Source organism: Meles meles, chromosome 6 (genome assembly GCF_922984935.1).
Source record: "Meles meles chromosome 6, mMelMel3.1 paternal haplotype, whole genome shotgun sequence".
In the NCBI taxonomy this organism is placed as follows: domain Eukaryota; kingdom Metazoa; phylum Chordata; class Mammalia; order Carnivora; family Mustelidae; genus Meles; species Meles meles.
Window position 1 is genome coordinate 24,739,765 of NC_060071.1, and position 24,406 is coordinate 24,764,170.

A 24,406-nucleotide genomic window follows, 5' to 3' on the forward strand; every position below is an offset into this window, starting at 1 on the left:
AGGCGCCATGGGCATTGTCCGCGGAGCCCGGATCCCCGCACGGGCCCCGGCTCCAGCACTGTGCTAGGGATGGGGGCTGTGGTGGCCCACACAGCGTGGACCTGCCCATGCACAGCCGCCCTTCAGCAATCCCACGTGCAGGGAATGGGAAAGTTGGGCCAGGTCACTGGCAACGACTGGGGGCTGGGGGCATGCCGCCGTCGTCCCACATGGACCTGAGGCCTCCTTGTACGTCCAGCTGTGTCCTGTGCGCCCGAGAAGAGAGCGGACGTGAGTCCCTTGGTGTCAGGGCCCTCTGTCCCCTTCAGCGAGTGGTTGTCGCTCGAGTCACCCCAGCCGATGGTTCTGGAGAGGGCTGGAGAGGGCAGAGCTCATGAAGAATGCAGCAGACGCCCAAGTGTAAGCAGAGCCTGGGAGGCTGCTGAAGTACAGCCCTCGAATGTTTCCTCGGATTTCCCGAGTCAGCAAGGTTTCCCTGGCCCAGGGGAAGAGTGGCGAGCCCCGGGCCACAGCAGGCCATGGGGCTGAGCCGGTCCTCTGAGGCCCCCAGAGGAAGCGCCGCCACAAGGGGAGAGTCAGGACCCTCCTGCAGGGCGGGCCGCGGTCTCCTGCCTTGCGCTGCTTGGTGGGAGACGGTGAGACGCGATTCCCTTTTTCGCCCTGGGCGATCAGGGCCTGGGGGCCACCGTTGGCTGCGAGTGCCAGGGCCCGGGTCCCTAGACCACCGCGGTCCCCATGTGTGGGAAGGCGTCCTTCGGGCCCTCACGTCCGGGTGCGCCACGCTTTGCTTGGGGCCCCGGCAGACATCGGGGGAGCACTGGAAATCCCTGTGCTCGAGGCCATGCTCTGGGGCCTTTCTCAGCAAGGGGAGGCTCCCACGGGGGCCCGGATCTCCGTGGATTTGGGAAGGCCAGGGATGGGCAGCGGGTCCCTTGTGTCCTGCCCCTTGCCCGCGGACCTGAGCCCTGGGTGGGTCAGCCGCCCGCCTGGACAGCACCGGCCAGGGCTTCGGGCTGGAGAGTTCTTGGCGGCATGGCACGGGCCAGCGAGCACGCCGTTCCGATGGCCGGCCTCCCCCTCCCTCCTTAGGCCCCCATCCCCAAGCGAGGATCTGGCCCTGACCACCAAGTCTTGCATCGCCCAGCCCCGCCGCCAGGTCCCATGCCTCAGGAAGCCGGGGTATGGCGCCGTCCTGAGAGCAGCCTCGGTAAGCAGCTTCTGGGTGGTAGGGGACCTCCCGCGTCGCCTCGGGCGTGCTTGGGTCAATGATGAGAACTCATATGGTCTCGAAGAGCGATGATGACCTAAAAATCACGCTCAATAGGATTACGCTGAGGCCCAAGGCAGGGGACCGTGCCGGGGTCAGCCTCCCCCAGAGCGTCGGGGCAGTGAGGGTGCGCTGCAGGTGGCCGCGGGAGGAGAACCACCTCTCGAGGCTCTCTGCTGTGGCCCCCGGACGTCGGTGCACCTGCGGGTGCCGACGGGGTGTTCTGGCGTTCCAGCTGGTCTACCGACCCAGGCCTCTTCCCCGGACAGCTGCCCGAGAGCCAGGGCTTAGCCACCCTTGTGTCCTTGTGTCTTTCAGCGGGCCTGGCTGGCAAGGTTCTTGGCGCGTCTCCCACCAGGAGAGGTGAGCGGAAGCCTCTGGGCTCCGAGGGAGGCCCCAGACCCCTTGGCCTGGCATCGGGAAGCGGGGACCCCAGCAGGGACTCCGCAGCTGGGCCTGGGCTGGGGATGCGGGTCCTCATTGTCCGGACGGCACCGAAGTCCCCGTGAGCGTGTGCCCCTGAGCCATCCCAGGGGCAGGGATCGCGAAACGTGGGCCGGGGGGCTGACAAGGCCTGGAAAGCGCAGGCTGGCCGCCCAAGGCCCAGGTGCACCCGAGGCCTCCTGATCAATTGCGGCGTGTCCGGGGGGCCCAGAAAGGGAGTGGACGTGAGACCCGTTGTCTCGGAGGCCACTGTGCCCTTCAGCAACACCTTGTTGCTCAAGGCCCGGCCCATGGCAGGTTTCTGCGGGCTGCACTGGCCCGATCTCCTGTCCCGTCCTGCAGACGACCAAGGCGTTTGGGGCCCCGGGAGGCCACTTCCGAAGAGCCCACGAGGATTCGTTGAGCTGGCCAGACGGCACGGTTCCACTGGGGCAGGGGGGGCAGAAACTGCACGTCCCAGGCCACAGCAGCCGTTGGGGCTCAGCCTCTCACCTGAGACTCTCAAGCACCCGGGATAGGGTCGTGGTGAAGCGGCACTGCACGGGCCGAGTCAGGTCCCTCGTCCAGAGCGGCCAGCGGGCGGTGTGCCTTGCTGCCGTGGTGGAGAGTGACCTGGCTTTCCCCGCTCGGCCGTGGGGGAGCCCTGGGCCCCGGCAACCTTTGGCTTCCCGGGCAGGGGCTCAGGTCCTTGGCTCCCAGGTGGCTCCAGGAGAGGGTGGGCGGCGTCCTGGCCAAACCTCCCGGGCCGTCGCTCTTGGCTCGCCACTCCGGGAGACAGCGGGGACCCGGCCAAAGCCCTGTGGTCCATGCCATGGTCAGGGGCCGTTCTCCAGAAGGCTGGGCTCCCACAGGGACCACGGTCTCCATTGCTTTGGGATGCCCCGGAAAGGGCAGCCGGGCCCTTGGGCCCGGCTCCTTCCTGGCGGACACCTGCCATGCTTGGCTCCGAAGTCTGCCGGGACCCCAGTGGCTAGGACTCCGGGAAAGGGGGCCCTGGGCCGCACGGCAGGCCCTTCAGACCAGGACGTTTGGACAGCTGGTCTCTCCGTCTCTCCTTAGAAACCCATCCACAATCGAGAAGCTCGCCCAGATGAGCACGTCTTGCTTGGCCCCGCCCTGCCCAGAGGTCTCACGTCTCAGGACCCGGGGGCATGGACGCGGTGCGGAATGCAGCCCCGGTAAGCAGCTTCGGGGTGCCCCGAGGCCGCACGCATCGCCACCAGCTTGCTTGGGTCAGTGATGAGAACTCAAGTGGTCTCGAAGAGCGATGATGACCTAAAAATCATGCTCAATAGGATTACGCTGAGGCCCAAGACAGGCGTCTGTGCCGGGATCAGCCTCCCCCAGACCCTGGGGACCCTGGAGGTGCGCCGCAGTTGTGGGCGTGAGGCCATCGTACCCTCGGGGCTCCCCGTGCTGGCCCTGGCCTGTCTGTGCCCGTCAGGGGTCCGCTCGAGGTCGTGAGGCGTTCCGCCCGGCCTCCGGACCCAATCCACCTCGCAGGACAGCTCCCTCGGTGCCATTGCTTAGGAGACCGTTGCCCCTTGTGTCTTTCAGCGGGCCTCGGGGGCCGGAACTTGGTGCGGCGTGACCCAAGAGAGGTGAGTGGAAGACTCTGGGCCTGCAGGGAGATGCCAGGCGCCATGGGCATTGTCCGCGGAGCCCGGATCCCCGCACGGGCCCCGGCTCCAGCACTGTGCTAGGGATGGGGGCTGTGGTGGCCCACACAGCGTTGACCTGCCCATGCACAGCCGCCCTTCAGCAATCCCACGTGCAGGGAATGGGAAAGTTGGGCCAGGTCACTGGCAACGACTGGGGGCTGGGGGCATGCCGCCGTCGTCCCACATGGACCTGAGGCCTCCTTGTACGTCCAGCTGTGTCCTGTGCGCCCGAGAAGAGAGCGGACGTGAGTCCCTTGGTGTCAGGGCCCTCTGTCCCCTTCAGCGAGTGGTTGTCGCTCGAGTCACCCCAACCGATGGTTCTGGAGAGGGCTGGAGAGGGCAGAGCTCATGAAGAATGCAGCAGACGCCCAAGTGTAAGCAGAGCCTGGGAGGCTGCTGAAGTACAGCCCTCGAATGTTTCCTCGGATTTCCCGAGTCAGCAAGGTTTCCCTGGCCCAGGGGAAGAGTGGCGAGCCCCGGGCCACAGCAGGCCATGGGGCTGAGCCGGTCCTCTGAGGCCCCCAGAGGAAGCGCCGCCACAAGGGGAGAGTCAGGACCCTCCTGCAGGGCGGGCCGCGGTCTCCCGCCTTGCGCTGCTTGGTGGGAGACGGTGAGACGCGATTCCCTTTTTCGCCCTGGGCGATCAGGGCCTGGGGGCCACCGTTGGCTGCGAGTACCAGGGCCCGGGTCCCTAGACCACCGCGGTCCCCATGTGTGGGAAGGCGTCCTTCGGGCCCTCACGTCCGGGTGCGCCACGCTTTGCTTGGGGCCCCGGCAGACATCGGGGGAGCACTGGAAATCCCTGTGCTCGAGGCCATGCTCTGGGGCCTTTCTCAGCAAGGGGAGGCTCCCACGGGGGCCCGGATCTCCGTGGATTTGGGAAGGCCAGGGATGGGCAGCGGGTCCCTTGTGTCCTGCCCCTTGCCCGCGGACCCGAGCCCTGGGTGGGTCAGCCGCCCGCCTGGACAGCACCAGCCAGGGCTTCGGTCTGGAGAGTTCTTGGCGGCATGGCACGGGCCAGCGAGCACGCCGTTCCGATGGCCGGCCTCCCCCTCCCTCCTTAGGCCCCCATCCCCAAGCGAGGATCTGGCCCTGACCACCAAGTCTTGCATCGCCCAGCCCCGCCGCCAGGTCCCATGCCTCAGGAAGCCGGGGTATGGCGCTGTCCTGAGAGCAGCCTCGGTAAGCAGCTTCTGGGTGGTAGGGGACCTCCCGCGTCGCCTCGGGCGTGCTTGGGTCAATGATGAGAACTCATATGGTCTCGAAGAGCGATGAGGACCTAAAAATCATGCTCAATAGGATTACGCTGAGGCCCAAGGCAGGGGACCGTGCCGGGGTCAGCCTCCCCCAGAGCGTCGGGGCAGTGAGGGTGCGCTGCAGGTGGCCGCGGGAGGAGAACCACCTCTCGAGGCTCTCTGCTGTGGCCCCCGGACGTCGGTGCACCTGCGGGTGCCGACGGGGTGTTCTGGCGTTCCAGCTGGTCTACCGACCCAGGCCTCTTCCCCGGACAGCTGCCCGAGAGCCAGGGCTTAGCCACCCTTGTGTCCTTGTGTCTTTCAGCGGGCCTGGCTGGCAAGGTTCTTGGCGCGTCTCCCACCAGGAGAGGTGAGCGGAAGCCTCTGGGCTCCGAAAGAGACCCCAGACCCCTTGGCCTGGCATCGGGAAGCGGGGACCCCAGCAGGGACTCCGCAGCTGGGCCTGGGCTGGGGATGCGGGTCCTCATTGTCCGGACGGCACCGAAGTCCCCGTGAGCGTGTGCCCCTGAGCCATCCCAGGGGCAGGGATCGCGAAACGTGGGCCGGGGGGCTGACAAGGCCTGGAAAGCGCGGGCTGGCCGCCCAAGGCCCAGGTGCACCCGAGGCCTCCTGATCAATTGCGGCGTGTCCGGGGGGCCCAGAAAGGGAGTGGACGTGAGACCCGCGGTCTCGGAGGTCACTGTGCCCTTCAGCAACACCTTGTTGCTCAAGGCCCGGCCCATGGCAGGTTTCTGCGGGCTGCACTGGCCCGAGCTCCTGTCCCGTCCTGCAGACGACCAAGGCGTTTGGGGCCCCGGGAGGCCACTTCCGAAGAGCCCACGAGGATTCGTTGAGCTGGCCAGACGGCACGGTTCCACTGGGGCGGGGGGCAGAAACTGCACGTCCCAGGCCACAGCAGCCGTTGGGCCTCAGCCTCTCACCTGAGACTCTCAAGCACCCGGGATAGGGTCGTGGTGAAGCGGCACTGCACGGGCCGAGTCAGGTCCCTCGTCCAGAGCGGCCAGCGGGCGGTGTGCCTTGCTGCCGTGGTGGAGAGTGACCTGGCTTTCCCCGCTCGGCCGTGGGGGAGCCCTGGGCCCCGGCAACCTTTGGCTTCCCGGGCAGGGGCTCAGGTCCTTGGCTCCCAGGTGGCTCCAGGAGAGGGTGGGCGGCGTCCTGGCCAAACCTCCCGGGCCGCCGCTCTTGGCTCGCCACTCCGGGAGACAGCGGGGACCCGGCCAAAGCCCTGTGGTCCATGCCATGGTCAGGGGCCGTTCTCCAGAAGGCTGGGCTCCCACAGGGACCACGGTCTCCATTGCTTTGGGATGCCCCGGAAAGGGCAGCCGGGCCCTTGGGCCCGGCTCCTTCCTGGCGGACACCTGCCATGCTTGGCTCCGAACTCTGCCGGGCCCCCAGTGGCCAGGACTCCGGGAAAGGGGGCCCTGGGCCGCACGGCAGGCGCTTCAGACCAGGACGTTTGGACAGCTGGTCTCTCCGTCTCTCCTTAGAAACCCATCCACAATCGAGAAGCTCGCCCAGATGAGAACGTCTTGCTTGGCCCCGCCCTGCCCAGAGGTCTCACGTCTCAGGACCCGGGGGCATGGACGCGGTGCGGAATGCAGCCCCGGTAAGCAGCTTCGGGGTGCCCCGAGGCCGCACGCATCGCCACCAGCTTGCTTGGGTCAGTGATGAGAACTCAAGTGGTCTCGAAGAGCGATGATGACCTAAAAATCATGCTCAATAGGATTACGCTGAGGCCCAAGACAGGCGTCTGTGCCGGGATCAGCCTCCCCCAGACCCTGGGGACCCTGGAGGTGCGCCGCAGTTGTGGGCGTGAGGCCATCGTACCCTCGGGGCTCCCCGTGCTGGCCCTGGCCTGTCTGTGCCCGTCAGGGGTCCGCTCGAGGTCGTGAGGCGTTCCGCCCGGCCTCCGGACCCAATCCACCTCGCAGGACAGCTCCCTCGGTGCCATTGCTTAGGAGACCGTTGCCCCTTGTGTCTTTCAGCGGGCCTCGGGGGCCGGAACTTGGTGCGGCGTGACCCAAGAGAGGTGAGTGGAAGACTCTGGGCCTGCAGGGAGATGCCAGGCGCCATGGGCATTGTCCGCGGAGCCCGGATCCCCGCACGGGCCCCGGCTCCAGCACTGTGCTAGGGATGGGGGCTGTGGTGGCCCACACAGCGTGGACCTGCACATGCACAGCCGCCCTGCAGCAATCCCACGTGCAGGGAATGGGAAAGTTGGGCCAGGTCACTGGCAACGACTGGGGGCTGGGGGCATGCCGCCGTCGTCCCACATGGACCTGAGGCCTCCTTGTACGTCCAGCTGTGTCCTGTGCGCCCGAGAAGAGAGCGGACGTGAGTCCCTTGGTGTCAGGGCCCTCTGTCCCCTTCAGCGAGTGGTTGTCGCTCGAGTCACCCCAGCCGATGGTTCTGGAGAGGGCTGGAGAGGGCAGAGCTCATGAAGAATGCAGCAGACGCCCAAGTGTAAGCAGGGCACGGGAGGCTGCTGAAGTACAGCCCTCGAATGTTTCCTCGGATTTCCCGAGTCAGCAAGGTTTCCCTGGCCCAGGGGAAGAGTGGCGAGCCCCGGGCCACAGCAGGCCATGGGGCTGAGCCGGTCCTCTGAGGCCCCCAGAGGAAGCGCCGCCACAAGGGGAGAGTCAGGACCCCCCTGCAGGGCGGGCCGCGGTCTCCTGCCTTGCGCTGCTTGGTGGGAGACGGTGAGACGCGATTCCCTTTTTCGCCCTGGGCGATCAGGGCCTGGGGGCCACCGTTGGCTGCGAGTGCCAGGGCCCGGGTCCCTAGACCACTGCGGTCCCCATGTGTGGGAAGGCGTCCTTCGGGCCCTCACTTCCGGGTGCGCCACGCTTTGCTTGGGGCCCCGGCAGACATCGGGGGAGCACTGGAAATCCCTGTGCTCCAGGCCATGCTCTGGGGCCTTTCCTAGCAAGGGGAGGCTCCCACGGGGGCCCGGATCTCCGTGGATTTGGGAAGGCCAGGGATGGGCAGCGGGTCCCTTGTGTCCTGCCCCTTGCCCGCGGACCCGAGCCCTGGGTGGGTCAGCCGCCCGCCTGGACAGCACCGGCCAGGGCTTCGGGCTGGAGAGTTCTTGGCGGCATGGCACGGGCCAGCGAGCACGCCGTTCCGACGGCCGGCCTCCCCCTCCCTCCTTAGGCCCCCATCCCCAAGCGAGGATCTGGCCCTGACCACCAAGTCTTGCATCGCCCAGCCCCGCCGCCCGGTCCCATGCCTCAGGAAGCCGGGGTATGGCGCTGTCCTGAGAGCAGCCTCGGTAAGCAGCTTCTGGGTGGTAGGGGACCTCCCGCGTGGCCTCGGGCGTGCTTGGGTCAATGATGAGAACTCATATGGTCTCGAAGAGCGATGATGACCTAAAAATCATGCTCAATAGGATTACGCTGAGGCCCAAGGCAGGGGACCGTGCCGGGGTCAGCCTCCCCCAGAGCGTCGGGGCAGTGAGGGTGCGCTGCAGGTGGCCGCGGGAGGAGAACCACCTCTCGAGGCTCTCTGCTGTGGCCCCCGGACGTCGGTGCACCTGCGGGTGCCGACGGGGTGTTCTGGCGTTCCAGCTGGTCTACCGACCCAGGCCTCTTCCCCGGACAGCTGCCCGAGAGCCAGGGCTTAGCCACCCTTGTGTCCTTGTGTCTTTCAGCGGGCCTGGCTGGCAAGGTTCTTGGCGCGTCTCCCACCAGGAGAGGTGAGCGGAAGCCTCTGGGCTCCGAGGGAGGCCCCAGACCCCTTGGCCTGGCATCAGGAAGCGGGGACCCCAGCAGGGACTCCGCAGCTGGGCCTGGGCTGGGGATGCGGGTCCTCATTGTCCGGACGGCACTGAAGTCCCCGTGAGCGTGTGCCCCTGAGCCATCCCAGGGGCAGGGATCGCGAAACGTGGGCCGGGGGGCTGACAAGGCCTGGAAAGCGCGGGCTGGCCGCCCAAGGCCCAGGTGCACCCGAGGCCTCCTGATCAATTGCGGCGTGTCCGGGGGGCCCAGAAAGGGAGTGGACGTGAGACCCGTGGTCTCGGAGGCCACTGTGCCCTTCAGAAACACCTTGTTGCTCAAGGCCCGGCCCATGGCAGGTTTCTGCGGGCTGCACTGGCCCGAGCTCCTGTCCCGTCCTGCAGACGACCAAGGCGTTTGGGGCCCCGGAGGCCACTTCCGAAGAGCCCACGAGGATTCGTTGAGCTGGCCAGACGGCACGGTTCCACTGGGGCGGGGGGGCAGAAACTGCACGTCCCAGGCCACAGCAGCCGTTGGGCCTCAGCCTCTCACCTGAGACTCTCAAGCACCCGGGATAGGGTCGTGGTGAAGCGGCACTGCACGGGCCGAGTCAGGTCCCTCGTCCAGAGCGGCCAGCGGGCGGTGTGCCTTGCTGCCGTGGTGGAGAGTGACCTGGCTTTCCCCGCTCGGCCGTGGGGGAGCCCTGGGCCCCGGCAACCTTTGGCTTCCCGGGCAGGGGCTCAGGTCCTTGGCTCCCAGGTGGCTCCAGGAGAGGGTGGGCGGCGTCCTGGCCAAACCTCCCGGGCCGCCGCTCTTGGCTCGCCACTCCGGGAGACAGCGGGGACCCGGCCAAAGCCCTGTGGTCCATGCCATGGTCAGGGGCCGTTCTCCAGAAGGCTGGGCTCCCACAGGGACCACGGTCTCCATTGCTTTGGGATGCCCCGGAAAGGGCAGCCGGGCCCTTGGGCCCGGCTCCTTCCTGGCGGACACCTGCCATGCTTGGCTCCGAACTCTGCCGGGCCCCCAGTGGCCAGGACTCCGGGAAAGGGGGCCCTGGGCCGCACGGCAGGCGCTTCAGACCAGGACGTTTGGACAGCTGGTCTCTCCGTCTCTCCTTAGAAACCCATCCACAATCGAGAAGCTCGCCCAGATGAGCACGTCTTGCTTGGCCCCGCCCTGCCCAGAGGTCTCACGTCTCAGGACCCGGGGGCATGGACGCGGTGCGGAATGCAGCCCCGGTAAGCAGCTTCGGGGTGCCCCGAGGCCGCACGCATCGCCACCAGCTTGCTTGGGTCAGTGATGAGAACTCAAGTGGTCTCGAAGAGCGATGATGACCTAAAAATCATGCTCAATAGGATTACGCTGAGGCCCAAGACAGGCGTCTGTGCCGGGATCAGCCTCCCCCAGACCCTGGGGACCCTGGAGGTGCGCCGCAGTTGTGGGCGTGAGGCCATCGTACCCTCGGGGCTCCCCGTGCTGGCCCTGGCCTGTCTGTGCCCGTCAGGGGTCCGCTCGAGGTCGTGAGGCGTTCCGCCCGGCCTCCGGACCCAATCCACCTCGCAGGACAGCTCCCTCGGTGCCATTGCTTAGGAGACCGTTGCCCCTTGTGTCTTTCAGCGGGCCTCGGGGGCCGGAACTTGGTGCGGCGTGACCCAAGAGAGGTGAGTGGAAGACTCTGGGCCTGCAGGGAGATGCCAGGCGCCATGGGCATTGTCCGCGGAGCCCGGATCCCCGCACGGGCCCCGGCTCCAGCACTGTGCTAGGGATGGGGGCTGTGGTGGCCCACACAGCGTGGACCTGCCCATGCACAGCCGCCCTTCAGCAATCCCACGTGCAGGGAATGGGAAAGTTGGGCCAGGTCACTGGCAACGACTGGGGGCTGGGGGCATGCCGCCGTCGTCCCACATGGACCTGAGGCCTCCTTGTACGTCCAGCTGTGTCCTGTGCGCCCGAGAAGAGAGCGGACGTGAGTCCCTTGGTGTCAGGGCCCTCTGTCCCCTTCAGCGAGTGGTTGTCGCTCGAGTCACCCCAGCCGATGGTTCTGGAGAGGGCTGGAGAGGGCAGAGCTCATGAAGAATGCAGCAGACGCCCAAGTGTAAGCAGGGCACGGGAGGCTGCTGAAGTACAGCCCTCGAATGTTTCCTCGGATTTCCCGAGTCAGCAAGGTTTCCCTGGCCCAGGGGAAGAGTGGCGAGCCCCGGGCCACAGCAGGCCGTGGGGCTGAGCCGGTCCTCTGAGGCCCCCAGAGGAAGCGCCGCCACAAGGGGAGAGTCAGGACCCTCCTGCAGGGCGGGCCGCGGTCTCCTGCCTTGCGCTGCTTGGTGGGAGACGGTGAGACGCGATTCCCTTTTTCGCCCTGGGCGATCAGGGCCTGGGGGCCACCGCTGGCTGCGAGTGCCAGGGCCCGGGTCCCTAGACCACCGCGGTCCCCATGTGTGGGAAGGCGTCCTTCGGGCCCTCACATCCGGGGGCGCCACGCTTTGCTTGGGGCCCCGGAAGACATCGGGGGAGCACTGGAAATCCCTGTGCTCCAGGCCATGCTCTGGGGCCTTTCTCAGCAAGGGGAGGCTCCCACGGGGGCCCGGATCTCCGTGGATTTGGGAAGGCCAGGGATGGGCAGCGGGTCCCTTGTGTCCTGCCCCTTGCCCGCGGACCCGAGCCCTGGGTGGGTCAGCCGCCCGCCTGGACAGCACCGGCCAGGGCTTCGGTCTGGAGAGTTCTTGGCGGCATGGCACGGGCCAGCGAGCACGCCGTTCCGACGGCCGGCCTCCCCCTCCCTCCTTAGGCCCCCATCCCCAAGCGAGGATCTGGCCCTGACCACCAAGTCTTGCATCGCCCAGCCCCGCCGCCAGGTCCCATGCCTCAGGAAGCCGGGGTATGGCGCTGTCCTGAGAGCAGCCTCGGTAAGCAGCTTCTGGGTGGTAGGGGACCTCCCTCGTCGCCTCGGGCGTGCTTGGGTCAATGATGAGAACTCATATGGTCTCGAAGAGCGATGAGGACCTAAAAATCACGCTCAATAGGATTACGCTGAGGCCCAAGGCAGGGGACCGTGCCGGGGTCAGCCTCCCCCAGAGCGTCGGGGCAGTGAGGGTGCGCTGCAGGTGGCCGCGGGAGGAGAACCACCTCTCGAGGCTCTCTGCTGTGGCCCCCGGACGTCGGTGCACCTGCGGGTGCCGACGGGGTGTTCTGGCGTTCCAGCTGGTCTACCGACCCAGGCCTCTTCCCCGGACAGCTGCCCGAGAGCCAGGGCTTAGCCACCCTTGTGTCCTTGTGTCTTTCAGCGGGCCTGGCTGGCAAGGTTCTTGGCGCGTCTCCCACCAGGAGAGGTGAGCGGAAGCCTCTGGGCTCCGAGGGAGGCCCCAGACCCCTTGGCCTGGCATCGGGAAGCGGGGACCCCAGCAGGGACTCCGCAGCTGGGCCTGGGCTGGGGATGCGGGTCCTCATTGTCCGGACGGCACCGAAGTCCCCGTGAGCGTGTGCCCCTGAGCCATCCCAGGGGCAGGGATCGCGAAACGTGGGCCGGGGGGCTGACAAGGCCTGGAAAGCGCGGGCTGGCCGCCCAAGGCCCAGGTGCACCCGAGGCCTCCTGATCAATTGCGGCGTGTCCGGGGGGCCCAGAAAGGGAGTGGACGTGAGACCCGTGGTCTCGGAGGCCACTGTGCCCTTGAGCAACACCTTGTTGCTCAAGGCCCGGCCCATGGTAGGTTTCTGCGGGCTGCACTGGCCCGAGCTCCTGTCCCGTCCTGCAGACGACCAAGGCGTTTGGGGCCCCGGGAGGCCACTTCCGAAGAGCCCACGAGGATTCGTTGAGCTGGCCAGACGGCACGGTTCCACTGGGGCGGGGGGGCAGAAACTGCACGTCCCAGGCCACAGCAGCCGTTGGGGCTCAGCCTCTCACCTGAGACTCTCAAGCACCCGGGATAGGGTCGTGGTGAAGCGGCACTGCACGGGCCGAGTCAGGTCCCTCGTCCAGAGCGGCCAGCGGGCGGTGTGCCTTGCTGCCGTGGTGGAGAGTGACCTGGCTTTCCCCGCTCGGCCGTGGGGGAGCCCTGGGCCCCGGCAACCTTTGGCTTCCCGGGCAGGGGCTCAGGTCCTTGGCTCCCAGGTGGCTCCAGGAGAGGGTGGGCGGCGTCCTGGCCAAACCTCCCGGGCCGCCGCTCTTGGCTCGCCACTCCGGGAGACAGCGGGGACCCGGCCAAAGCCCTGTGGTCCATGCCATGGTCAGGGGCCGTTCTCCAGAAGGCTGGGCTCCCACAGGGACCACGGTCTCCATTGCTTTGGGATGCCCCGGAAAGGGCAGCCGGGCCCTTGGGCCCGGCTCCTTCCTGGCGGACACCTGCCATGCTTGGCTCCGAACTCTGCCGGGCCCCCAGTGGCCAGGACTCCGGGAAAGGGGGCCCTGGGCCGCACGGCAGGCGCTTCAGACCAGGACGTTTGGACAGCTGGTCTCTCCGTCTCTCCTTAGAAACCCATCCACAATCGAGAAGCTCGCCCAGATGAGCACGTCTTGCTTGGCCCCGCCCTGCCCAGAGGTCTCACGTCTCAGGACCCGGGGGCATGGACGCGGTGCGGAATGCAGCCCCGGTAAGCAGCTTCGGGGTGCCCCGAGGCCGCACGCATCGCCACCAGCTTGCTTGGGTCAGTGATGAGAACTCAAGTGGTCTCGAAGAGCGATGATGACCTAAAAATCATGCTCAATAGGATTACGCTGAGGCCCAAGACAGGCGTCTGTGCCGGGATCAGCCTCCCCCAGACCCTGGGGACCCTGGAGGTGCGCCGCAGTTGTGGGCGTGAGGCCATCGTACCCTCGGGGCTCCCCGTGCTGGCCCTGGCCTGTCTGTGCCCGTCAGGGGTCCGCTCGAGGTCGTGAGGCGTTCCGCCCGGCCTCCGGACCCAATCCACCTCGCAGGACAGCTCCCTCGGTGCCATTGCTTAGGAGACCGTTGCCCCTTGTGTCTTTCAGCGGGCCTCGGGGGCCGGAACTTGGTGCGGCGTGACCCAAGAGAGGTGAGTGGAAGACTCTGGGCCTGCAGGGAGATGCCAGGCGCCATGGGCATTGTCCGCGGAGCCCGGATCCCCGCACGGGCCCCGGCTCCAGCACTGTGCTAGGGATGGGGGCTGTGGTGGCCCACACAGCGTTGACCTGCCCATGCACAGCCGCCCTTCAGCAATCCCACGTGCAGGGAATGGGAAAGTTGGGCCAGGTCACTGGCAACGACTGGGGGCTGGGGGCATGCCGCCGTCGTCCCACATGGACCTGAGGCCTCCTTGTACGTCCAGCTGTGTCCTGTGCGCCCGAGAAGAGAGCGGACGTGAGTCCCTTGGTGTCAGGGCCCTCTGTCCCCTTCAGCGAGTGGTTGTCGCTCGAGTCACCCCAACCGATGGTTCTGGAGAGGGCTGGAGAGGGCAGAGCTCATGAAGAATGCAGCAGACGCCCAAGTGTAAGCAGAGCCTGGGAGGCTGCTGAAGTACAGCCCTCGAATGTTTCCTCGGATTTCCCGAGTCAGCAAGGTTTCCCTGGCCCAGGGGAAGAGTGGCGAGCCCCGGGCCACAGCAGGCCATGGGGCTGAGCCGGTCCTCTGAGGCCCCCAGAGGAAGCGCCGCCACAAGGGGAGAGTCAGGACCCTCCTGCAGGGCGGGCCGCGGTCTCCCGCCTTGCGCTGCTTGGTGGGAGACGGTGAGACGCGATTCCCTTTTTCGCCCTGGGCGATCAGGGCCTGGGGGCCACCGTTGGCTGCGAGTGCCAGGGCCCGGGTCCCTAGACCACCGCGGTCCCCATGTGTGGGAAGGCGTCCTTCGGGCCCTCACGTCCGGGTGCGCCACGCTTTGCTTGGGGCCCCGGCAGACATCGGGGGAGCACTGGAAATCCCTGTGCTCGAGGCCATGCTCTGGGGCCTTTCTCAGCAAGGGGAGGCTCCCACGGGGGCACGGATCTCCGTGGATTTGGGAAGGCCAGGGATGGGCAGCGGGTCCCTTGTGTCCTGCCCCTTGCCCGCGGACCCGAGCCCTGGGTGGGTCAGCCGCCCGCCTGGACAGCACCAGCCAGGGCTTCGGTCTGGAGAGTTCTTGGCGGCATGGCACGGGCCAGCGAGCACGCCGTTCCGATGGCCGGCCTCCCCCTCCCTCCTTAGGCCCCCATCCCCAAGCGAGGATCTGGCCCTGACCACCAAGTCTTGCATCGCCCAGCCCCGCCGCCAGGTCCCATGCCTCAGGAAGCCGGGGTATGGCGCTGTCCTGAGAGCAGCCTCGGTAAGCAGCTTCTGGGTGGTAGGGGACCTCCCGCGTCGCCTCGGGCGTGCTTGGGTCAATGATGAGAACTCATATGGTCTCGAAGAGCGATGAGGACCTAAAAATCATGCTCAATAGGATTACGCTGAGGCCCAAGGCAGGGGACCGTGCCGGGGTCAGCCTCCCCCAGAGCGTCGGGGCAGTGAGGGTGCGCTGCAGGTGGCCGCGGGAGGAGAACCACCTCTCGAGGCTCTCTGCTGTGGCCCCCGGACGTCGGTGCACCTGCGGGTGCCGACGGGGTGTTCTGGCGTTCCAGCTGGTCTACCGACCCAGGCCTCTTCCCCGGACAGCTGCCCGAGAGCCAGGGCTTAGCCACCCTTGTGTCCTTGTGTCTTTCAGCGGGCCTGGCTGGCAAGGTTCTTGGCGCGTCTCCCACCAGGAGAGGTGAGCGGAAGCCTCTGGGCTCCGAAAGAGACCCCAGACCCCTTGGCCTGGCATCGGGAAGCGGGGACCCCAGCAGGGACTCCGCAGCTGGGCCTGGGCTGGGGATGCGGGTCCTCATTGTCCGGACGGCACCGAAGTCCCCGTGAGCGTGTGCCCCTGAGCCATCCCAGGGGCAGGGATCGCGAAACGTGGGCCGGGGGGCTGACAAGGCCTGGAAAGCGCGGGCTGGCCGCCCAAGGCCCAGGTGCACCCGAGGCCTCCTGATCAATTGCGGCGTGTCCGGGGGGCCCAGAAAGGGAGTGGACGTGAGACCCGCGGTCTCAGAGGCCACTGTGCCCTTCAGCAACACCTTGTTGCTCAAGGCCCGGCCCATGGCAGGTTTCTGCGGGCTGCACTGGCCCGAGCTCCTGTCCCGTCCTGCAGACGACCAAGGCGTTTGGGGCCCCGGGAGGCCACTTCGAAGAGCCCAAGAGGATTCGTTGAGCTGGCCAGACGGCACGGTTCCACTGGGGCGGGGGGCAGAAACTGCACGTCCCAGGCCACAGCAGCCGTTGGGCCTCAGCCTCTCACCTGAGACTCTCAAGCACCCGGGATAGGGTCGTGGTGAAGCGGCACTGCACGGGCCGAGTCAGGTCCCTCGTCCAGAGCGGCCAGCGGGCGGTGTGCCTTGCTGCCGTGGTGGAGAGTGACCTGGCTTTCCCCGCTCGGCCGTGGGGGAGCCCTGGGCCCCGGCAACCTTTGGCTTCCCGGGCAGGGGCTCAGGTCCTTGGCTCCCAGGTGGCTCCAGGAGAGGGTGGGCGGCGTCCTGGCCAAACCTCCCGGGCCGCCGCTCTTGGCTCGCCACTCCGGGAGACAGCGGGGACCCGGCCAAAGCCCTGTGGTCCATGCCATGGTCAGGGGCCGTTCTCCAGAAGGCTGGGCTCCCACAGGGACCACGGTCTCCATTGCTTTGGGATGCCCCGGAAAGGGCAGCCGGGCCCTTGGGCCCGGCTCCTTCCTGGCGGACACCTGCCATGCTTGGCTCCGAACTCTGCCGGGCCCCCAGTGGCCAGGACTCCGGGAAAGGGGGCCCTGGGCCGCACGGCAGGCGCTTCAGACCAGGACGTTTGGACAGCTGGTCTCTCCGTCTCTCCTTAGAAACCCATCCACAATCGAGAAGCTCGCCCAGATGAGCACGTCTTGCTTGGCCCCGCCCTGCCCAGAGGTCTCACGTCTCAGGACCCGGGGGCATGGACGCGGTGCGGAATGCAGCCCCGGTAAGCAGCTTCGGGGTGCCCCGAGGCCGCACGCATCGCCACCAGCTTGCTTGGGTCAGTGATGAGAACTCAAGTGGTCTCGAAGTGTGATGATGACCTAAAAATCATGCTCAATAGGATTACGCTGAGGCCCAAGACAGGCGTCTGTGCCGGGATCAGCCTCCCCCAGACCCTGGGGACCCTGGAGGTGCGCCGCAGTTGTGGGCGTGAGGCCATCGTACCCTCGGGGCTCCCCGTGCTGGCCCTGGCCTGTCTGTGCCCGTCAGGGGTCCGCTCGAGGTCGTGAGGCGTTCCGCCCGGCCTCCGGACCCAATCCACCTCGCAGGACAGCTCCCTCGGTGCCATTGCTTAGGAGACCGTTGCCCCTTGTGTCTTTCAGCGGGCCTCGGGGGCCGGAACTTGGTGCGGCGTGACCCAAGAGAGGTGAGTGGAAGACTCTGGGCCTGCAGGGAGATGCCAGGCGCCATGGGCATTGTCCGCGGAGCCCGGATCCCCGCACGGGCCCCGGCTCCAGCACTGTGCTAGGGATGGGGGCTGTGGTGGCCCACACAGCGTTGACCTGCACATGCACAGCCGCCCTGCAGCAATCCCACGTGCAGGGAATGGGAAAGTTGGGCCAGGTCACTGGCAACGACTGGGGGCTGGGGGCATGCCGCCGTCGTCCCACATGGACCTGAGGCCTCCTTGTACGTCCAGCTGTGTCCTGTGCGCCCGAGAAGAGAGCGGACGTGAGTCCCTTGGTGTCAGGGCCCTCTGTCCCCTTCAGCGAGTGGTTGTCGCTCGAGTCACCCCAGCCGATGGTTCTGGAGAGGGCTGGAGAGGGCAGAGCTCATGAAGAATGCAGCAGACGCCCAAGTGTAAGCAGGGCACGGGAGGCTGCTGAAGTACAGCCCTCGAATGTTTCCTCGGATTTCCCGAGTCAGCAAGGTTTCCCTGGCCCAGGGGAAGAGTGGCGAGCCCCGGGCCACAGCAGGCCATGGGGCTGAGCCGGTCCTCTGAGGCCCCCAGAGGAAGCGCCGCCACAAGGGGAGAGTCAGGACCCTCCTGCAGGGCGGGCCGCGGTCTCCTGCCTTGCGCTGCTTGGTGGGAGACGGTGAGACGCGATTCCCTTTTTCGCCCTGGGCGATCAGGGCCTGGGGGCCACCGTTGGCTGCGAGTGCCAGGGCCCGGGTCCCTAGACCACTGCGGTCCCCATGTGTGGGAAGGCGTCCTTCGGGCCCTCACTTCCGGGTGCGCCACGCTTTGCTTGGGGCCCCGGCAGACATCGGGGGAGCACTGGAAATCCCTGTGCTCCAGGCCATGCTCTGGGGCCTTTCCTAGCAAGGGGAGGCTCCCACGGGGGCCCGGATCTCCGTGGATTTGGGAAGGCCAGGGATGGGCAGCGGGTCCCTTGTGTCCTGCCCCTTGCCCGCGGACCCGAGCCCTGGGTGGGTCAGCCGCCCGCCTGGACAGCACCGGCCAGGGCTTCGGGCTGGAGAGTTCTTGGCGGCATGGCACGGGCCAGCGAGCACGCCGTTCCGACGGCCGGCCTCCCCCTCCCTCCTTAGGCCCCCATCCCCAAGCGAGGATCTGGCCCTGACCACCAAGTCTTGCATCGCCCAGCCCCGCCGCCCGGTCCCATGCCTCAGGAAGCCGGGGTATGGCGCTGTCCTGAGAGCAGCCTCGGTAAGCAGCTTCTGGGTGGTAGGGGACCTCCCGCGTGGCCTCGGGCGTGCTTCGGTCAATGATGAGAACTCATATGGTCTCGAAGAGCGATGATGACCTAAAAATCATGCTCAATAGGATTACGCTGAGGCCCAAGGCAGGGGACCGTGCCGGGGTCAGCCTCCCCCAGAGCGTCGGGGCAGTGAGGGTGCGCTGCAGGTGGCCGCGGGAGGAGAACCACCTCTCGAGGCTCTCTGCTGTGGCCCCCGGACGTCGGTGCACCTGCGGGTGCCGACGGGGTGTTCTGGCGTTCCAGCTGGTCTACCGACCCAGGCCTCTTCCCCGGACAGCTGCCCGAGAGCCAGGGCTTAGCCACCCTTGTGTCCTTGTGTCTTTCAGCGGGCCTGGCTGGCAAGGTTCTTGGCGCGTCTCCCACCAGGAGAGGTGAGCGGAAGCCTCTGGGCTCCGAGGGAGGCCCCAGACCCCTTGGCCTGGCATCAGGAAGCGGGGACCCCAGCAGGGACTCCGCAGCTGGGCCTGGGCTGGGGATGCGGGTCCTCATTGTCCGGACGGCACCGAAGTCCCCGTGAGCGTGTGCCCCTGAGCCATCCCAGGGGCAGGGATCGCGAAACGTGGGCCGGGGGGCTGACAAGGCCTGGAAAGCGCGGGCTGGCCGCCCAAGGCCCAGGTGCACCCGAGGCCTCCTGATCAATTGCGGCGTGTCCGGGGGGCCCAGAAAGGGAGTGGACGTGAGACCCGTGGTCTCGGAGGCCACTGTGCCCTTCAGAAACACCTTGTTGCTCAAGGCCCGGCCCATGGCAGGTTTCTGCGGGCTGCACTGGCCCGAGCTCCTGTCCCGTCCTGCAGACGACCAAGGCGTTTGGGGCCCCGGAGGCCACTTCCGAAGAGCCCACGAGGATTCGTTGAGCTGGCCAGACGGCACGGTTCCACTGGGGCGGGGGGCAGAAACTGCACGTCCCAGGCCACAGCAGCCGTTGGGCCTCAGCCTCTCACCTGAGACTCTCAAGCACCCGGGATAGGGTCGTGGTGAAGCGGCACTGCACGGGCCGAGTCAGGTCCCTCGTCCAGAGCGGCCAGCGGGCGGTGTGCCTTGCTGCCGTGGTGGAGAGTGACCTGGCTTTCCCCGCTCGGCCGTGGGGGAGCCCTGGGCCCCGGCAACCTTTGGCTTCCCGGGCAGGGGCTCAGGTCCTTGGCTCCCAGGTGGCTCCAGGAGAGGGTGGGCGGCGTCCTGGCCAAACCTCCCGGGCCGCCGCTCTTGGCTCGCCACTCCGGGAGACAGCGGGGACCCGGCCAAAGCCCTGTGGTCCATGCCATGGTCAGGGGCCGTTCTCCAGAAGGCTGGGCTCCCACAGGGACCACGGTCTCCATTGCTTTGGGATGCCCCGGAAAGGGCAGCCGGGCCCTTGGGCCCGGCTCCTTCCTGGCGGACACCTGCCATGCTTGGCTCCGAACTCTGCCGGGCCCCCAGTGGCCAGGACTCCGGGAAAGGGGGCCCTGGGCCGCACGGCAGGCGCTTCAGACCAGGACGTTTGGACAGCTGGTCTCTCCGTCTCTCCTTAGAAACCCATCCACAATCGAGAAGCTCGCCCAGATGAGCACGTCTTGCTTGGCCCCGCCCTGCCCAGAGGTCTCACGTCTCAGGACCCGGGGGCATGGACGCGGTGCGGAATGCAGCCCCGGTAAGCAGCTTCGGGGTGCCCCGAGGCCGCACGCATCGCCACCAGCTTGCTTGGGTCAGTGATGAGAACTCAAGTGGTCTCGAAGAGCGATGATGACCTAAAAATCATGCTCAATAGGATTACGCTGAGGCCCAAGACAGGCGTCTGTGCCGGGATCAGCCTCCCCCAGACCCTGGGGACCCTGGAGGTGCGCCGCAGTTGTGGGCGTGAGGCCATCGTACCCTCGGGGCTCCCCGTGCTGGCCCTGGCCTGTCTGTGCCCGTCAGGGGTCCGCTCGAGGTCGTGAGGCGTTCCGCCCGGCCTCCGGACCCAATCCACCTCGCAGGACAGCTCCCTCGGTGCCATTGCTTAGGAGACCGTTGCCCCTTGTGTCTTTCAGCGGGCCTCGGGGGCCGGAACTTGGTGCGGCGTGACCCAAGAGAGGTGAGTGGAAGACTCTGGGCCTGCAGGGAGATGCCAGGCGCCATGGGCATTGTCCGCGGAGCCCGGATCCCCGCACGGGCCCCGGCTCCAGCACTGTGCTAGGGATGGGGGCTGTGGTGGCCCACACAGCGTGGACCTGCCCATGCACAGCCGCCCTTCAGCAATCCCACGTGCAGGGAATGGGAAAGTTGGGCCAGGTCACTGGCAACGACTGGGGGCTGGGGGCATGCCGCCGTCGTCCCACATGGACCTGAGGCCTCCTTGTACGTCCAGCTGTGTCCTGTGCGCCCGAGAAGAGAGCGGACGTGAGTCCCTTGGTGTCAGGGCCCTCTGTCCCCTTCAGCGAGTGGTTGTCGCTCGAGTCACCCCAGCCGATGGTTCTGGAGAGGGCTGGAGAGGGCAGAGCTCATGAAGAATGCAGCAGACGCCCAAGTGTAAGCAGGGCACGGGAGGCTGCTGAAGTACAGCCCTCGAATGTTTCCTCGGATTTCCCGAGTCAGCAAGGTTTCCCTGGCCCAGGGGAAGAGTGGCGAGCCCCGGGCCACAGCAGGCCATGGGGCTGAGCCGGTCCTCTGAGGCCCCCAGAGGAAGCGCCGCCACAAGGGGAGAGTCAGGACCCTCCTGCAGGGCGGGCCGCGGTCTCCTGCCTTGCGCTGCTTGGTGGGAGACGGTGAGACGCGATTCCCTTTTTCGCCCTGGGCGATCAGGGCCTGGGGGCCACCGCTGGCTGCGAGTGCCAGGGCCCGGGTCCCTAGACCACCGCGGTCCCCATGTGTGGGAAGGCGTCCTTCGGGCCCTCACATCCGGGTGCGCCACGCTTTGCTTGGGGTCCCGGCAGACATCGGGGGAGCACTGGAAATCCCTGTGCTCGAGGCCATGCTCTGGGGCCTTTCTCAGCAAGGGGAGGCTCCCACGGGGGCCCGGATCTCCGTGGATTTGGGAAGGCCAGGGATGGGCAGCGGGTCCCTTGTGTCCTGCCCCTTGCCCGCGGACCCGAGCCCTGGGTGGGTCAGCCGCCCGCCTGGACAGCACCGGCCAGGGCTTCGGGCTGGAGAGTTCTTAGCGGCATGGCACGGGCCAGCGAGCACGCCGTTCCGACAGCCGGCCTCCCCCTCCCTCCTTAGGCCCCCATCCCCAAGCGAGGATCTGGCCCTGACCACCAAGTCTTGCATCGCCCAGCCCCGCCGCCAGGTCCCATGCCTCAGGAAGCCGGGGTATGGCGCTGTCCTGAGAGCAGCCTCGGTAAGCTGCTTCTGGGTGGTAGGGGACCTCCCGCGTCGCCTCGGGCGTGCTTGGGTCAATGATGAGAACTCATATGGTCTCGAAGATCGATGAGGACCTAAAAATCATGCTCAATAGGATTACGCTGAGGCCCAAGGCAGGGGACCGTGCCGGGGTCAGCCTCCCCCAGAGCGTCGGGGCAGTGAGGGTGCGCTGCAGGTGGCCGCGGGAGGAGAACCACCTCTCGAGGCTCTCTGCTGTGGCCCCCGGACGTCGGTGCACCTGCGGGTGCCGACGGGGTGTTCTAGCGTACCAGCTGGTCTACCGACCCAGGCCTCTTCCCCGGACAGCTGCCCGAGAGCCAGGGCTTAGCCACCCTTGTGTCCTTGTGTCTTTCAGCGGGCCTGGCTGGCAAGGTTCTTGGTGCGTCTCCCACCAGGAGAGGTGAGCGGAAGCCTCTGGGCTCCGAGGGAGGCCCCAGACCCCTTGGCCTGGCATCGGGAAGCGGGGACCCCAGCAGGGACTCCGCAGCTGGGCCTGGGCTGGGGATGCGGGTCCTCATTGTCCGGACGGCACCGAAGTCCCCGTGAGCGTGTGCCCCTGAGCCATCCCAGGGGCAGGGATCGCGAAACGTGGGCCGGGGGGCTGACAAGGCCTGGAAAGCGCGGGCTGGCCGCCCAAGGCCCAGGTGCACCCGAGGCCTCCTGATCAATTGCGGCGTGTCCGGGGGGCCCAGAAAGGGAGTGGACGTGAGACCCGTGGTCTCGGAGGCCACTGTGCCCTTCAGCAACACCTTGTTGCTCAAGGCCCGGCCCATGGCAGGTTTCTGCGGGCTGCACTGGCCCGAGCTCCTGTCCCGTCCTGCAGACGACCAAGGCGTTTGGGGCCCCGGAGGCCACTTCCGAAGAGCCCACGAGGATTCGTTGAGCTGGCCAGACGGCACGGTTCCACTGGGGCGGGGGGCAGAAACTGCACGTCCCAGGCCACAGCAGCCGTTGGGCCTCAGCCTCTCACCTGAGACTCTCAAGCACCCGGGATAGGGTCGTGGTGAAGCGGCACTGCACGGGCCGAGTCAGGTCCCTCGTCCAGAGCGGCCAGCGGGCGGTGTGCCTTGCTGCCGTGGTGGAGAGTGACCTGGCTTTCCCCGCTCGGCCGTGGGGGAGCCCTGGGCCCCGGCAACCTTTGGCTTCCCGGGCAGGGGCTCAGGTCCTTGGCTCCCAGGTGGCTCCAGGAGAGGGTGGGCGGCGTCCTGGCCAAACCTCCCGGGCCGCCGCTCTTGGCTCGCCACTCCGGGAGACAGCGGGGACCCGGCCAAAGCCCTGTGGTCCATGCCATGGTCAGGGGCCGTTCTCCAGAAGGCTGGGCTCCCACAGGGACCACGGTCTCCATTGCTTTGGGATGCCCCGGAAAGGGCAGCCGGGCCCTTGGGCCCGGCTCCTTCCTGGCGGACACCTGCCATGCTTGGCTCCGAACTCTGCCGGGCCCCCAGTGGCCAGGACTCCGGGAAAGGGGGCCCTGGGCCGCACGGCAGGCGCTTCAGACCAGGACGTTTGGACAGCTGGTCTCTCCGTCTCTCCTTAGAAACCCATCCACAATCGAGAAGCTCGCCCAGATGAGCACGTCTTGCTTGGCCCCGCCCTGCCCAGAGGTCTCACGTCTCAGGACCCGGGGGCATGGACGCGGTGCGGAATGCAGCCCCGGTAAGCAGCTTCGGGGTGCCCCGAGGCCGCACGCATCGCCACCAGCTTGCTTGGGTCAGTGATGAGAACTCAAGTGGTCTCGAAGAGCGATGATGACCTAAAAATCATGCTCAATAGGATTACGCTGAGGCCCAAGACAGGCGTCTGTGCCGGGATCAGCCTCCCCCAGACCCTGGGGACCCTGGAGGTGCGCCGCAGTTGTGGGCGTGAGGCCATCGTACCCTCGGGGCTCCCCGTGCTGGCCCTGGCCTGTCTGTGCCCGTCAGGGGTCCGCTCGAGGTCGTGAGGCGTTCCGCCCGGCCTCCGGACCCAATCCACCTCGCAGGACAGCTCCCTCGGTGCCATTGCTTAGGAGACCGTTGCCCCTTGTGTCTTTCAGCGGGCCTCGGGGGCCGGAACTTGGTGCGGCGTGACCCAAGAGAGGTGAGTGGAAGACTCTGGGCCTGCAGGGAGATGCCAGGCGCCATGGGCATTGTCCGCGGAGCCCGGATCCCCGCACGGGCCCCGGCTCCAGCACTGTGCAAGGGATGGGGGCTGTGGTGGCCCACACAGCGTTGACCTGCCCATGCACAGCCGCCCTTCAGCAATCCCACGTGCAGGGAATGGGAAAGTTGGGCCAGGTCACTGGCAACGACTGGGGGCTGGGGGCATGCCGCCGTCGTCCCACATGGACCTGAGGCCTCCTTGTACGTCCAGCTGTGTCCTGTGCGCCCGAGAAGAGAGCGGACGTGAGTCCCTTGGTGTCAGGGCCCTCTGTCCCCTTCAGCGAGTGGTTGTCGCTCGAGTCACCCCAGCCGATGGTTCTGGAGAGGGCTGGAGAGGGCAAAGCTCATGAAGAATGCAGCAGACGCCCAAGTGTAAGCAGAGCCTGGGAGGCTGCTGAAGTACAGCCCTCGCATGTTTCCTCGGATTTCCCGAGTCAGCAAGGTTTCCCTGGCCCAGGGGAAGAGTGGCGAGCCCCGGGCCACAGCAGGCCATGGGGCTGAGCCGGTCCTCTGAGGCCCCCAGAGGAAGCGCCGCCACAAGGGGAGAGTCAGGACCCTCCTGCAGGGCGGGCCGCGGTATCCCGCCTTGCGCTGCTTGGTGGGAGACGGTGAGACGCGATTCCCTTTTTCGCCCTGGGCGATCAGGGCCTGGGGGCCACCGTTGGCTGCGAGTGCCAGGGCCCGGGTCCCTAGACCACCGCGGTCCCCATGTGTGGGAAGGCGTCCTTCGGGCCCTCACTTCCGGGTGCGCCACGCTTTGCTTGGGGCCCCGGCAGACATCGTGGGAGCACTGGAAATCCCTGTGCTCCAGGCCATGCTCTGGGGCCTTTCCTAGCAAGGGGAGGCTCCCACGGGGGCCCGGATCTCCGTGGATTTGGGAAGGCCAGGGATGGGCAGCGGGTCCCTTGTGTCCTGCACCTTGCCCGTGGACCTGAGCCCTGGGTGGGTCAGCCGCCCGCCTGGA

The 24,406-nt window shown here is 67.3% G+C and overlaps 14 non-coding genes across 14 annotated transcripts; all 14 read left to right on the top strand.

Annotated features, from left to right (window-relative positions):
• The first annotated feature begins 1,259 nt into the window (after window positions 1–1,259).
• On the top strand, window positions 1,260–1,340 carry LOC123945411. The gene has a single exon (XR_006819240.1). It is a non-coding gene; the product is annotated as a small nucleolar RNA SNORD115 (small nucleolar RNA).
• A 1,601-nt stretch (window positions 1,341–2,941) lies between these two features.
• Window positions 2,942–3,022, top strand: LOC123944965. Its single transcript, XR_006818890.1, has one exon. It is a non-coding gene; the product is annotated as a small nucleolar RNA SNORD115 (small nucleolar RNA).
• Window positions 3,023–4,606: 1,584 nt separating this feature from the next.
• On the top strand, window positions 4,607–4,687 carry LOC123945422. Its single transcript, XR_006819250.1, has one exon. It is a non-coding gene; the product is annotated as a small nucleolar RNA SNORD115 (small nucleolar RNA).
• A 1,599-nt stretch (window positions 4,688–6,286) lies between these two features.
• On the top strand, window positions 6,287–6,367 carry LOC123944966. Its single transcript, XR_006818891.1, has one exon. It is a non-coding gene; the product is annotated as a small nucleolar RNA SNORD115 (small nucleolar RNA).
• Window positions 6,368–7,951: 1,584 nt separating this feature from the next.
• LOC123945396 lies at window positions 7,952–8,032 on the top strand. Its single transcript, XR_006819225.1, has one exon. It is a non-coding gene; the product is annotated as a small nucleolar RNA SNORD115 (small nucleolar RNA).
• A 1,599-nt stretch (window positions 8,033–9,631) lies between these two features.
• On the top strand, window positions 9,632–9,712 carry LOC123944967. The gene has a single exon (XR_006818892.1). It is a non-coding gene; the product is annotated as a small nucleolar RNA SNORD115 (small nucleolar RNA).
• A 1,584-nt stretch (window positions 9,713–11,296) lies between these two features.
• LOC123945534 lies at window positions 11,297–11,377 on the top strand. The gene has a single exon (XR_006819356.1). It is a non-coding gene; the product is annotated as a small nucleolar RNA SNORD115 (small nucleolar RNA).
• Window positions 11,378–12,977: 1,600 nt separating this feature from the next.
• LOC123944968 lies at window positions 12,978–13,058 on the top strand. The gene has a single exon (XR_006818893.1). It is a non-coding gene; the product is annotated as a small nucleolar RNA SNORD115 (small nucleolar RNA).
• A 1,584-nt stretch (window positions 13,059–14,642) lies between these two features.
• LOC123945423 lies at window positions 14,643–14,723 on the top strand. The gene has a single exon (XR_006819251.1). It is a non-coding gene; the product is annotated as a small nucleolar RNA SNORD115 (small nucleolar RNA).
• A 1,598-nt stretch (window positions 14,724–16,321) lies between these two features.
• On the top strand, window positions 16,322–16,402 carry LOC123945055. The gene has a single exon (XR_006818977.1). It is a non-coding gene; the product is annotated as a small nucleolar RNA SNORD115 (small nucleolar RNA).
• Window positions 16,403–17,986: 1,584 nt separating this feature from the next.
• Window positions 17,987–18,067, top strand: LOC123945045. Its single transcript, XR_006818967.1, has one exon. It is a non-coding gene; the product is annotated as a small nucleolar RNA SNORD115 (small nucleolar RNA).
• A 1,598-nt stretch (window positions 18,068–19,665) lies between these two features.
• Window positions 19,666–19,746, top strand: LOC123944969. Its single transcript, XR_006818894.1, has one exon. It is a non-coding gene; the product is annotated as a small nucleolar RNA SNORD115 (small nucleolar RNA).
• Window positions 19,747–21,330: 1,584 nt separating this feature from the next.
• On the top strand, window positions 21,331–21,411 carry LOC123945429. Its single transcript, XR_006819257.1, has one exon. It is a non-coding gene; the product is annotated as a small nucleolar RNA SNORD115 (small nucleolar RNA).
• Window positions 21,412–23,009: 1,598 nt separating this feature from the next.
• LOC123944970 lies at window positions 23,010–23,090 on the top strand. The gene has a single exon (XR_006818895.1). It is a non-coding gene; the product is annotated as a small nucleolar RNA SNORD115 (small nucleolar RNA).
• Window positions 23,091–24,406: the final 1,316 nt, after the last annotated feature.